The sequence below is a fragment of the Pseudonaja textilis genome, chromosome 1, assembly GCF_049901715.1.
Source record: "Pseudonaja textilis isolate UNSWEBS1 chromosome 1, rPseTex1.2, whole genome shotgun sequence".
Taxonomy (NCBI): domain Eukaryota; kingdom Metazoa; phylum Chordata; class Lepidosauria; order Squamata; family Elapidae; genus Pseudonaja; species Pseudonaja textilis.
Genome location: NC_141990.1, coordinates 253,153,539 through 253,166,467, shown reverse-complemented (window position 1 = coordinate 253,166,467; position 12,929 = coordinate 253,153,539). Strand labels below are relative to the sequence as shown.

The following is a 12,929-nucleotide window of genomic DNA, read 5'->3' as shown; positions in this document are numbered from 1 at the left end:
AAGAGACAGAGCAAAACCCTTTTGTAAGTGTTGTTCCTTGAAACTGGTATTTGAAACCAAGCTAACCTCAACCCAGAGACAACATGAAGCCCTCAAGATTGATGGCCCTTGAAAGACCTTTTGTCCGTGAACTTACCCACTCTTCCTTTATAGCTCACTAGTGTAATAACTGTCACTATGTCCTGTGGTAATGAATCCACAGGTTAATTGTGTGTGGATGCCAAAGTGACAACCATAAGGCAATTAAGTAAATTTTATTTAGCTAGTAGCAACACTGGTGAAGTAGAGAAGCAAGAAAGCTGAGAGAAGTTCATTCCAAATTATCCCTGAGGGTTGTGAGTTTAAAAAGGGTGTAGGCAAGAAGCATATACTCTGCCTTGAATGTAATGCATGCATGCATTATCCATACATCCATACCTAAATGAAGTCCCATTAAAATTAAAGAGATGAGTTCAGTCCCAATTCTCATAACTGGGGAGGTCTTAGAAAGCCATAGGGGCAGGTAGAACAAAGCACACCATCCAAGGTTTTATTCACAAAGCCCCCATGTGACTTGACTTCTTCATGCACGGGGAGAATTGAAACATGAGGTAGTTAGCAGGATGACCCGCTTCGAAACCAGTTCCAGCTGTATTAATAGCTTTTGTTTTCCATTCACAACTTCACCAGCAATATACACATCTGAGATAATAGACCAGGTTCTATAATATTGGGACCAGGCAAGCTATAACCATGCCTGTAGTTAAAAATTATATATATTTAATACATTTGAGTTTGGGGGGAGGGGGAAGCTTATACACTGACAAGGTCAATTGGGGCACAATCTAGAAGAAAATGAATAAATTAAATCTCAAAGGAGGCAGCCTGTATAGTGGCAGGTTGATGGGTCACAGATGGTTGGCAACCCTACCCCCCCCCCACCCTCTTTTCCTTGCTTTTGTTTTAATTGTTCCTGAAAGACAAGATTCCATTTGAGCTCAAGTGCTAGGCCCCTGAGCTTAAAAACATATTGTATACCCCCGGAAGCCCAGGTTAAGTTCATTCAAACTGTGCTCTGCTGTCACTATAGGGAACTAACTTTCTTTTTTTTTTTCTCCCTCTTCTCTCCATATAACATCTCCATGGCCAACACGTTTGCTTCTGGTCATCAGTTCTTAATCAGGAAGCAATCTAGGTCATACAACGCAACTAACAGTACACCTAAAACATGTTCAGAGCCAGAGGAAAAGGATCTTACAACCATCCTTTGTCATTTTTCTCCTGTTTTGTCACATACCTTTTTTGATTTCCTAACCCTGTTGTTGCAAAATTGCCCTTTTTCTCTACCCAGAGCTTGCATTTAAAATGCTTCATTAGCATGTCTTGCAGGATTGGCAGCACTTTGGCAAAACCCTAACATTTATTTTAATCAAGTTACCATGCTTTTTCTTTCTGCTTAACATCTAAACCTTCTTGACAAAGTCCTTTCTCAAAATTTACTTCTTTTGTTTCGCCTCAGTTTCTCTAAAAAGCCCTTTAAGCTTCGATGTACTCCAGTATGACTCCTGAACAAAAATCATGTCTGGCTCAGCTAGTAAATCTCATCTCCCTTCAATGAGATTAAATAAGTGCTTCACATCTATTGTAACAGGCCCTTAAAAGATCCTGCATATTTACGAGTTTCCTACAATAAATTAAACACATCTCACCCACTGTAGAACAAAACAAAAATCCAGTACATGAGAGCTAATATAGGTCCATCATGGAAGAAGCACTATGCTTCTATTTCCATTAAGTTCTCAAAGATAAGACAGCCTCTGTTAATCACAACCAATGAGCAGCGATTTATTCACTCAACTGTATGCTTCCAGTATGACTGGCTAAAACTTAAGGTCACCCATTTAATACAGGTCAACATTTCATCACCTGTAATTTTTCCCATCTTAAGATTTTTAAGTCTTTGATTTGTTTGTTTAGTTGCTCTATTTTCCACAGCTTGAAGTCAATAAACTCCCAGGGAAGCAAATAACACAGAAAAATATAAAATGCTATATAAACTGTACAACATTAAACATGTCAGGGAAAATAAAACTATTAAATAAATAGCACCAAAAGAAGCTGGATCTCTGTAAGTTCAAGCTTTAGTAGTTTACAGAAGCTACTAAAATTTTTGCTTTACTGTTCTAGCTAAAGTTGAAATATGGACTCCAACTCTCAAGAAGTACTTCATATAAACTATCAAGGAGAAATAAAGCATGGTTTAAATTAATTTACTATATTTGAATAAATAATGTAATAAAACTGCTGAATAAAGCAGAATATTCATAAAATCTATGTCAGAACAATGTTGCATCTATACAAGGTCTATTGAAACAGAACATTTTTATTTTCTATTTAAAACTCATTTGGAATAAAGCAAGTCTGAAATCCTGAATTCTTAATTGGCTGCTGCCACAGGAAAAGGACTGCTGAAATAGGTTTGGATTTGGCTACTGCTGTCTTAAACTAAAGTGAAATGGTATTCTTACATTGCTTATTGAATTTGGAGTGCTCTAAAAATGGGTATAATGATTGCTCATTTATGTGCCCTGGAGTTTGTATAAGGTATGAAGAATCAGAACCACACATTAAGTTCCAGTTAAGAGGATGAATTGCTCATACTTATGCACAAGAATCAAGTCAACTAATGGCCAGCACTAAGTTGGTGCTAGATAAGAGTTAACAGAATTCAAGGAATGGTGGACTTGGATTGCTTGTAGCAATGTAATGAGTTCAGACTGATTCCTCTCTTGTCTCCACCCCCAGGCTTTGCTTCTCCTATGGTACCCAGTTTTCAGCCATCTAGAGATTTAAGGAAGAGTAATGCTAACACTGAGAGACCGTCGCCTATATTCCACCTAAACCAATCATGGCTAATCTATGAGCAGGAGCGTTGATTCAGAATGAGAATGGATCCACTCTTCCAACAGTACCTTCAGCAGCAAAAATGGAAAGAATGGATTAGAGTTTGCTTTATGATTTACAGTAGTTATTGCATACCTATGTTCCTGCTTCAGAACATATACGCATATATTTGCAGCAAGTGCAACCTGACAGCAGTTATCAGAGACCTGGAGAAGCAAGTTATTGTACTTCCAATCATGTAAATTGGTGAAGATTCCTCTAATCTAAGTGCCATGTGCTTAAAAATGAAACAAAAAACAAATTTCTGTAAGAAAAACAATCCAATGAAAGAATAGACCCAATGGGCAAGACTGACATCCAGCAGCAGGAAATGCAGAATATGATAAAGTATCTCTGAAATTCAGAAATAGTCTTGATTCTTCAAAAAAGGAAATTGATTCTGAGACCGCAGAAGAAGGAGCATGATGGAAGAGGAGACAGAGTGGTAGATCTCTAAAAGGCAAAGAGATTATAGTTATTCCTTGCAAGAAGATGAAGGGAAGTGGTGTATTAACTGGTCATTCACTAGTATGAAGAAATAAAATAAACATAACAATAGGACTCATCTTGTGAAGTGTACAATTTGCCATTGTATACTTCACAAGATGAAGTAAACAAAACCGTTGAAAATGTATCTAAATCTACTTATCAAATATCCCTTTTTATTAATTCATACAGGGACAAATGATCCTGGAAATAACTGCATAGATGTTGAACTCACCAGGAGACAGAGTGAGATCCATCACTCTGTCTCCTGTTCCATCACGTTTTTTCTTCTTCTTCTTCTTCTTCTTCTTCTTCTTCTTCTTCTTCTTCTTCTTCTTCTTCTTCTTCTTCTTCTTCTTCTTCTTCTTCTTCTTCTTCTTCTTCTTCTTCTTCTTCTTCTTCTTCTTCTTCTTCTTCTTCTTCTTCTTCTTCTTCTTCTTCTGGAGTCTCAGAAGCAAACTGAAATCTCTGTAGGCTCAACTGGTGTTTTTATCTATCCTTACATCCATTCAAGACAATGAGAAAAATAAAGAGAACCCTGCAAATGACCATGGGCAGGGTTATCTGGATAATAGGCCATTGTCACAAGAATAGCTGCACTTCACAAGATCTTATAAAATTATGGTTTGCCTGAACATGACAAGCCTGATCAGAAAGGCTTTCATCTGAATCCTATAGGTGCTGGAAGCAAAACTCTGAAGTAACAATCTTATATGGGAGTGTTCTAGCCAGCAGTTAAAAGATAGAAAAGTAAAAATACAGTTATCTTCATCCCATAATGATGGACCAAAGGATGAGACACCCGCACAATGCTGGGGTCTGAGCAAGAGTAAAGGAAACTCCCCCAACCCAACCAAGGGTCAGTTCAGTGACCAATCAGGATTACAGATGTGACCACATGACATGAACTACATTTCCCATGATGGATTCCCTTAAGGGGACATCTCCCAATTCCCAATTAACTATCCCAATTCCCAATTAACTATATACTGTCTGGACAGCACAAGGGGCTTGTACATTATAGGAAAAGGCAAAAATGTTTTTATAATGAGTCTTGTGAAACAATGAAAAAACATAAAGAACATTGGCACATGGCCCTTATTGTCTATACAAAAATGCATGAAAAAAGAAATATGAAAGTATGAAAAAGAAATAAAATCACCAGTATCTTGATTTATGAATACAGGAAGATATATACAAATTAATAGACATAATAGAGACCTGGTGACATAACTCCCATAATTGGAATATAGCAACTGAGAAATATTATTTCTTCAAAAGAAACAGATGCAATAGTAATATAGAAGTTGCAGTAGGCTTCAAAATCCAAGTGGTGCTATGGTAAGAGCACATAGGTAAATTAAAATCAGTGACTTAAAAAAAGTGATTTCAAGAAGATCTGAAAGATGTTTCCAAAAGCAAAAGAAAAGGAGCAGAAGACTGGCAGAATGCTTCCATGAACACCAACTGCCAGTCTGAAGACATGACAAAACTTCTTTAATTTCATAACATAGAGACAGATTTAACCATAGTTTCAATTGGGAAAATGTGACAGAGCAGGTGAAGTCCAAAAATGCCAGAGAATTTCTAGAAGCCTCTAGAAATTCTATGGGATTCTGATGGCACTCTAACAAATCAGCTATCAATAGACACGTAGACATTGACAACATCTGTAGACTATGTACAAGCAGCCCAAAAGAGAAAAAGACTTCAGCACCTCTCCACCAATAATCAGCATAGATTAACTCCAAGGTTAACTTCAGACCAACAATCAAGTAAGCAATACCCCAATCAAGAAACTGCCAAAGAGCTGTCAGTAAACAGCCCAACCAAAGAATCCCTAAGACCATCCCCACCTACACAGACAGGCAAATAACTAGAATATAAACTGACAGCAAATAGCACTCATTACTAGCACCAATGATGTTAGGGTAATGAAATCTCTGCAAGAAAATAAGCAAGCTCAGAGCATCAAGAATGCCTCAGAAAACAAGAAGATAAAGAATATTATAAAATCTGGGATTTATTTTATCAATGGCTAGATAAGAAAATAGGGAAATAAAATATATTATAATATACATATGACATAATAGTAATGACAAGATAAGGTAATGATATGTTATAATTGATTATAATGAAACAAATGATATTACATATTAGGTCATGTAATAGTTGGGATTTGCTCAAAAAGAATGATGTGAATTTATAATTAAAGTCTGATAAGGTGTTAATAACAATATAATATAATAGGCATAGCTGATATAATATGAATTATAATTTAAATGTAGAGGGGAAAGACTGTTGATATTGTGTACAGAAGATATGTACCAACTGACACACTGTACAATGGAAAGATGGTTTCATTTGTTTTATGTTTGTGTTTGTTTATGTTTGTTGTTAAAAAAATAAAAAAATTGACCAAAAAAAGAATGCCTCGGAAAAGTATTAGTATATCAGTTGCTCAAAATTCTCAGAACAAAATTCTAGCAGTTAACAAAAGAAAACCAAAGTACTCAGCCACTCTTCTGTTTCAGGGTTTCCAACAAAAAAAGTATTTCACCAGGAAATTGGGAAAAACAAGGGTAGAATTGAAACATGAATTTAATAGAAATATTGGTCACATAGCATATTATTTTGAATATCCAGATCTAGGTTGGAATCTAGGGTGCTAAAGAAATTTACTGATGGTCTAACTGAAATTTATTACATTATTTTTGTGGAATGTGTAAGGTACCTACTACTGAAAGAAGACAAATGTGCCTATTTTCAAAAAGTGGAGACAGAGAATCCATGAAATTACAGCAGTCAGTTTGGCATCGAGATCTGGAAAGATTCTATATCAGATAATCAAACCATTTTTGTGCAATTATCAAAAGTAAGCATCAGGTCTTGACAAGTTCACCTGGTCTCACTTGGGGGATTAGTAGATTGTGGGGATGGTGTAAAAGTAACTTGTCTTAATTTTAAGACAAACCACCCAATCTCTGAAAGCTGGGCAGGGTATACCTTGAATAAACTATTAGTATTTCAGCAAAGCATTACACTCTTATAAACAAGATAGAACATTACTAGAATTCTTGACAATTAGAAGCTCAAAAGTCATGTTCATCAATGATTCCTCTTAAATCTGAAGGATTAAGTGAAATCCACAAGATTAATCTTGTATTCTCCAATGTTTTTATGAATGATTTAAGAGGTGAAAAATTGCTTATCAAATCTGCAGGTGGCAAAAATTGGATGGAATAACTAATGTCAGATAGATGAATTGTTTGGTGTTCTAAAGACTGGAAATAACATTCAAAACAACTTTTTTTAATTAAGAAAGTGGACTAAAAATAACAGAATGAAAGTTTGTTTAGAAATGGAAATCAAATGCACAGGTCTAGCATAGCTTAGTAATAATGTTTGTGGAAAATATATTGGAATACTGGTTGATTGCATATTGAGTATGAGTCAACAGTATAAAGTGGAGGGGAAAAAACGAAACACAGTTATAATCTACATTAAGATTAATTTCCAACATTCTGGAAGAAATAGTTCCATTTATATCTATGTTGGTCAAACTCCACGCATTTTGTCCAGTTCCAAACATGTTTTAAAAAGGAGCCACACAAATTGAAATATATTCAGAAATGATCAGTAATGATACTTACAGGGTTAAAAATTAAACCCTAAAGGAAGAATTTGAAGTGATTGGAAAAAGTTATCCTTGAGAAAAAATGCCTAAAAAGATATCACACAGAAGGTCAAGACTTGTTTTCTATCATTCCAGAGTACAAGACTACAAAATAATGAATTTAAATCACAGAAAGGCAGATGTCAAAATGAAACTTCCTACTAGAAGAGGCAGCTTGAGCATAGAGCCGGTAAGCAGTGGGGTGCTTTTTAGTGGGCGAATCCAAACAGACACTTGGATGTCCATCTGTCTGAGATGTTTTAATTTGGATTCCTATCTTGTCTTTAATTTATTTGGCTCATTAGTACACATTCATAATATTGCTTATCCTGAAAGGGAAGAATGTGATATGTGTGTAGGCATGTATTTGTGTGAGTATATATGATGTTTTTAGACATTAATTACATCTTTAGCTTTAGGTTTTATTTTTAAATCAAGCTCCAAGGATATTTTTGGCATTACTCCTACCCATAGAATGAACAGCCAGAGGTCACGTCCTTTTTAATTCACTCTGCAGGAAGTCATAGTCATATTTTCTTAAAGATGGCAGGACACTGTGTTTTCACAGAGTGCAGTTCTGTCCTAGCTTGGCTGCTATTGGTGGCTCATGTTTAGCAGCTCATTGCAGAACAAAATCAGAGGAAATGGTTTCATTCCCCAGCTGTGCTCCTCCCCTGCCCCAACTGGGCATGTCAAGGACAGGCTATGGGCTTTTTCCCTTTTGCTGACTGATAGTTGTTTTGGCTGAAGAGCCCACCCTGGAAGAGAAGAATGTAAACAAAGTCCATCCCCATGAGAAAGTGCCTGTGCAGTAAATAATTAAAAGACTGCAAAGCACAACATTCTCAAAACTGGAAATAATCTAGCAGAATTTCTCACATTTTGTCAGAGTGGTATTCCTCAGCATCACAGTCTACTGTGGGTCTCCTTAGTTCCGCAAATTACACATGTTTGAGAAATTTAGACCCTGTTAAATCTTTGTCACTTGGAACCAGTATCAACCCTGTTGATGTCAATGTTTTATACAGTAGCAAGCTCTGCTTTTTATTATTTGTATCAATTTGCTTTCACTCTGAGTCATTTAATATACAAGCATCATTTCCTGGAGGCTGATTGTGTATCAGCAAAGAGACATACTTTCTGATATCTGTATATAAAACCACAAACTGTATTCCTAAAAACATTTACCTGACAATATTCCTCTTTGCTGCTACTGATACACAGCATTGTAATCTAGTTTCAGACCACAAATGGTTTACTGAAGTGGTAAAGTCATTCAAGTATTTCCCCCCCAAAAATGTGCATCTCTAAAGATACAGTCAATAAAAATAAAAACAATTACAGCCATCTAGACTATCCAAAGTTTTCCCAATGCTGTATGTTATGGAAAAATTATGGAAAATGATCAACCATTTAAAACCTAAAATTGGCTAAATGCCAATCTTCTCACTGAGTTGCATTAAGTGGGAAGCTCTACTTAATTCCAAGGCTTAAGAATTACAACCTTACTACCCTGAACTCAACATGCACATTATTCTATCCATGCAGTGTCACAACTGAGTTTATTGATATTTATAAACTCAGCAGGATAGCTAACTATAAGCATCAAATATGCCATCAAGCTGCTCCCTTAATACATACTAAATTCTTTAAACCATCTGACTTTTTAGGGGGGGAATCTTGCAATTAATTAATTAATTAATTGGGCAACTGGCATTTTAGAAAACAACACCCAGTTTCAAGGATTACATTTTCCTTTGAACGCTATAAAGGTTCCATTGAGTTGAGATTTAGCAGCAGGGAAGAGGAGCTGGAAAGAGCTAGTTCACTTTCTGATAATCAAGTGACTATCATGACATAATGTGGTTTATGAATAGGCAAGTCTTCCATAACTGACATTTTGTCAGTGCATCCAAATATGTAATTAAAATTCCAGATTGCCTAACCCTTGTCTACAGCATTCACATGCTATAATAGCTCCACACAGACCTTTTACTCACCATAGCTAGAAAATATGCTATAGTGATGAGGGACTTACTGTTACTTCCCACTAACATGCAGCATAAGGGCAATCACAGCCCAAGATATGGAGAAGACTTTGATGACTAGACATCTTCTACTTCCAGGAGCATTTTTAAAAGTGATGAGTGCTCCAAAAGAAGTTGATGGACTAAAAAGAATAAATACATATAAAAATATACATCTGAGGGCAAAATGCTTTAAAACTGGATATTTTGAGGTTTTTAAAAAACGTAAACATGCATGTCTAGAAAGAATACTTTATGAAATATATACATGTGTGTGTGTGTGTGTGTGTGTGTGTGTGTGCATATTATGCATCTTTTAAAAGTAAACTCAGATGGTTTAAGGTGGAATAAACTTCTGAGTAAATTTGTTTCATAGAGTGAAACTGATCAGCACAGGTCCTCCAACAGCTTTAAAAATTTCCATCAGGTTAAAGAGCTGTTTAAAAAATGAATTATCAAAAGAAACTCATTTTGAACCTGAAGAACTGAACCCTCTGATCTAGCTGTGCAAAGATCAGAACGAGCTGTGAGGACATCAAGTATTCTAAAATCCACAAATAGAAGTGTTATATCCAGCAACAGTCTTCACTCTGGTCCGCTGCTTGAATGGAAACCAGAGCCATTGCTGATTGGCTGAGCCCTCTTGACAGCTCGCTATAAAAGGGAGCTTTCAAACTGGCTCAGCTGTCACTTGTCAGCCGACTGCCGAGTTAGCGGCGGTACGCCCGGCTGGGTTACATTGTGGCCAATAAAGCCTGTTAACCTTTCTGACAGCCTCTGCCTCTCTTTCCTTGTGCGCCAAACTTTAAACTGGCGATGAAGGTGAGATGTTAGCGAAATGAGGCATTTTCTGAGGCAACAAAGAGAGCTGAAGAGTCACAGAGCTGAAGCACTAGTAAGGTTAACAAGGCTGCCACTAAGCTAACCCCAGATGGTGGCAGCACCTCCCAACTTCCCACCATTCCACCCCGCTTCAGAAACATGGACATTGTATATCAATCATTTTGAGTGCATGATGGATGCCGCCAACCTGACAGATATCCCTGCAAACAGAACGAAAGCTTATTTCTTAAGCTTCTGCAGAGCTATGGTCTTCGACACCACCACTGCCCTACTGGCTCCACAAATGGTGAAAGCTTTCTGGGAAGAACTGCAGGAGGTCCTCAGCAATCACTAGGCTTCCAGACCATCCCACATCACCCGCCGCCATGCATTTTGGAGGAGAACCCAAGCAGAGGGAGAATCCGTCAGCGAGTACATGGTGGCACTCAGATCGGCTGCCCTGCACTGCGGATTCAGAAACCAATTTGACAACATGCTACTGAATCAGCTGGTCTGTGGGGTAAGAGACCTCTGACTAGAGAGGCACCTCTTAGCAAAAGCAGACTTTAACCTGAAGCAAGTGATCGAAGAGGCTCAAGCTGCAGAACTGTCAAATCTATCTGTGGCTGAACTCCAAAACTCAGGCAGCCTCCCAGGTGTCAAGGCAAATGCAGCAGTCCACTATGAAGACACATTCGAAGCCAAGAACTTCCAGGGGGAAGAAGAAGTGGACCGTCTAAGAGTGCCTCTGACACCCCAAAGAAAAGGCAACCCAGCTGAGAGAAGACCAAGCACGCCACAAGTCATCTGCCTCAGCTGTGGGGGAAACCATCCAAGAGCCACCTGTCGCTTCAGAAACATGATCTGCCTGAAGTACCAGAGGAAGGGGCACTTGGCAAGAATTTGCCAAGCCACCAGAAATCTGAATCAGCCACCCCGCAACCAAACACAGACAAAAGCTTTCAGATTCAAGGAAGATTGCTTTGCAGTTACCAAAGCATATCCCAGAGCTGAGTCACTACCACAATGCTTTAATATTAATAAAATTAATGTTGATCTTCTTTTAGAAGGAAAGCCATGCCACATGGAGGTGGACACTGGCTCCTCCCTCTCCATCCTGTCCTGGGACACTCTGAAGCAACTGGTTCCAGACATCACCAAGCAACAGCTGACACCCTGCAAGTTGGCCTTGAGGGACTACCAGGGCCAGACTATTCCAGTCATCGGGACAGGCAAGTTCCACATTCAATTCCATCATTTTAATGGACTTTTACCTCTGGTAATCAATAATGGGTACCTGCCAAGCTTATTAGGGCAAGATTGGTTCAATTCCCTAGGGCTGCAAGTAACTGGCATCAATTCCATCTATACTTCCAATTGAGAACAACTGCTTATAAACTTTTCAGCAGTTTTCGATGATAAGCTTGGCTGCTATAATGGCACACCCATTACCCTAAATTTAGACCCACAGGGTGGCTCCGATAAGGCTCAAGCTGCAGAGTATCCCATTAGCCCTACGTGCAAAAGTGGATGCCCAGCTATTAGCCCAAGGGGTTCTAGAACCCATTGATTTCTCCAAATGGGAAACACCCATAGTAATACCTCTGAAACAAGATGGTTCAATTTTCCTTTGTTCGGACTATAAATCGACCATAAACAGAGGTCTATAACCCAATGCGTACCCAGTACCCATCATACAACACCTACTACATGCCTTGGGCAAAAGCTCCATTTTTACAAAGCTTGACATGACACAGGCTTACCAACAGTTCCCTGTAGATGACCAGACAGCAGAAGCACAAACCATCATAACGCACAGGGGCACTTTTAAATACAAACCTCTCCAATTTGGTGTTAGTGTGGCCCCTGGCATTTTCCAATCAATAATGGAGCACTTACTTTACAACATACCAGGAGTCATCCCCTATTTTGATGACATTCTCATTGCCTCAGATAGTGCACAAGAACATTTACAGCACTTACAAAGAGTTCTGCAATGTTTTAAAGATACTGGACTCAAACTAAACAGGAAAAATGCATTTTTGCCACTTCCCAAATTGACTTTTGGGGCTATCATATTGATTCTGCAGGGATTCACCCCATTGAATCCAAAGTTAAAGTCATCCAGGATGCTCCAGCTCCTACAAATAAGACAGAGCTGCAAGCCTTTTTAGGCTTACTTAACTTTTACAGTTCATTCTTACCTCACAAGGCCACTATAGCTGAACCATTACATAGGCTTTTGGACTCTACCGCTACTTGGACTTGGGGACCAAATGAACAGGCCTCTTTCAAGGCTGTTAAAGCCCTACTCACTTCAGATTCTGTATTAATGCAATTTAACAAAGCCCTTCCTTTAGTGCTCGTTTGTGATGCCTCTCCTTTCGGCATTGGGGCAGTCTTAGGCCACAGACTGCCTAATGGCCAGGAAGCCCCTATTGCTTATTTTTCCAGAACACTGTCTAAAACAGAACAAAACTATGCACAAATTGACAAGGAGGCCCTTGCTGCTGTGGCTTCAGTCAAAAAATTCCATGAGTACTTATACGGCCACCATTTCAAGCTCATTACTGACCACAAGCCTCTCCTAGGTATACTGGCTGGTGACAAACCCAGCCCCCAAATTATGTCACCCAGAATGACAAGATGGACTATTTTTTTGTCTGCTTATAATTTCAAATTGCTTTACAGACCTGGGAAGCAAGTAGCCCACGCTGATGCTTTAAGCAGATGCCCCTTACCCATTTTGGTTGATGACCCCGCACCTACAACAGCCATTTTCCTAATTGGGGATCTGCAATTGCCTTTGAATGCCAATGACATTGCCCATTTTTCCTCCAAAGACCCTCAATTGAATAAAGTTTTGGACTGGGTTAGAAGGGGGTGGCCCAGAGACCCTGTCTTGGTGGATCTCCGCCCTTTCAAAGCACGCCACCTGGAACTGAGTGTACTGAAAGGCTGCTTGTTGTGGGGAAACAGGGTGGTCATTCCTCGAG

The 12,929-nt window shown here is 38.6% G+C and overlaps 1 long non-coding RNA gene across 1 annotated transcript in view; it reads left to right on the top strand.

The window, feature by feature from the left end:
- Window positions 1-12,929, top strand: part of LOC148128152 (uncharacterized) — a 60,040-nt gene that overhangs the window by 33,847 nt on the left and 13,264 nt on the right. Inside the window, exon 3 of the long non-coding RNA XR_015741379.1 lies at window positions 7,181-7,274. This is a non-coding gene — a long non-coding RNA (uncharacterized LOC148128152). The remainder of the gene's footprint in view (window positions 1-7,180; window positions 7,275-12,929) is intronic.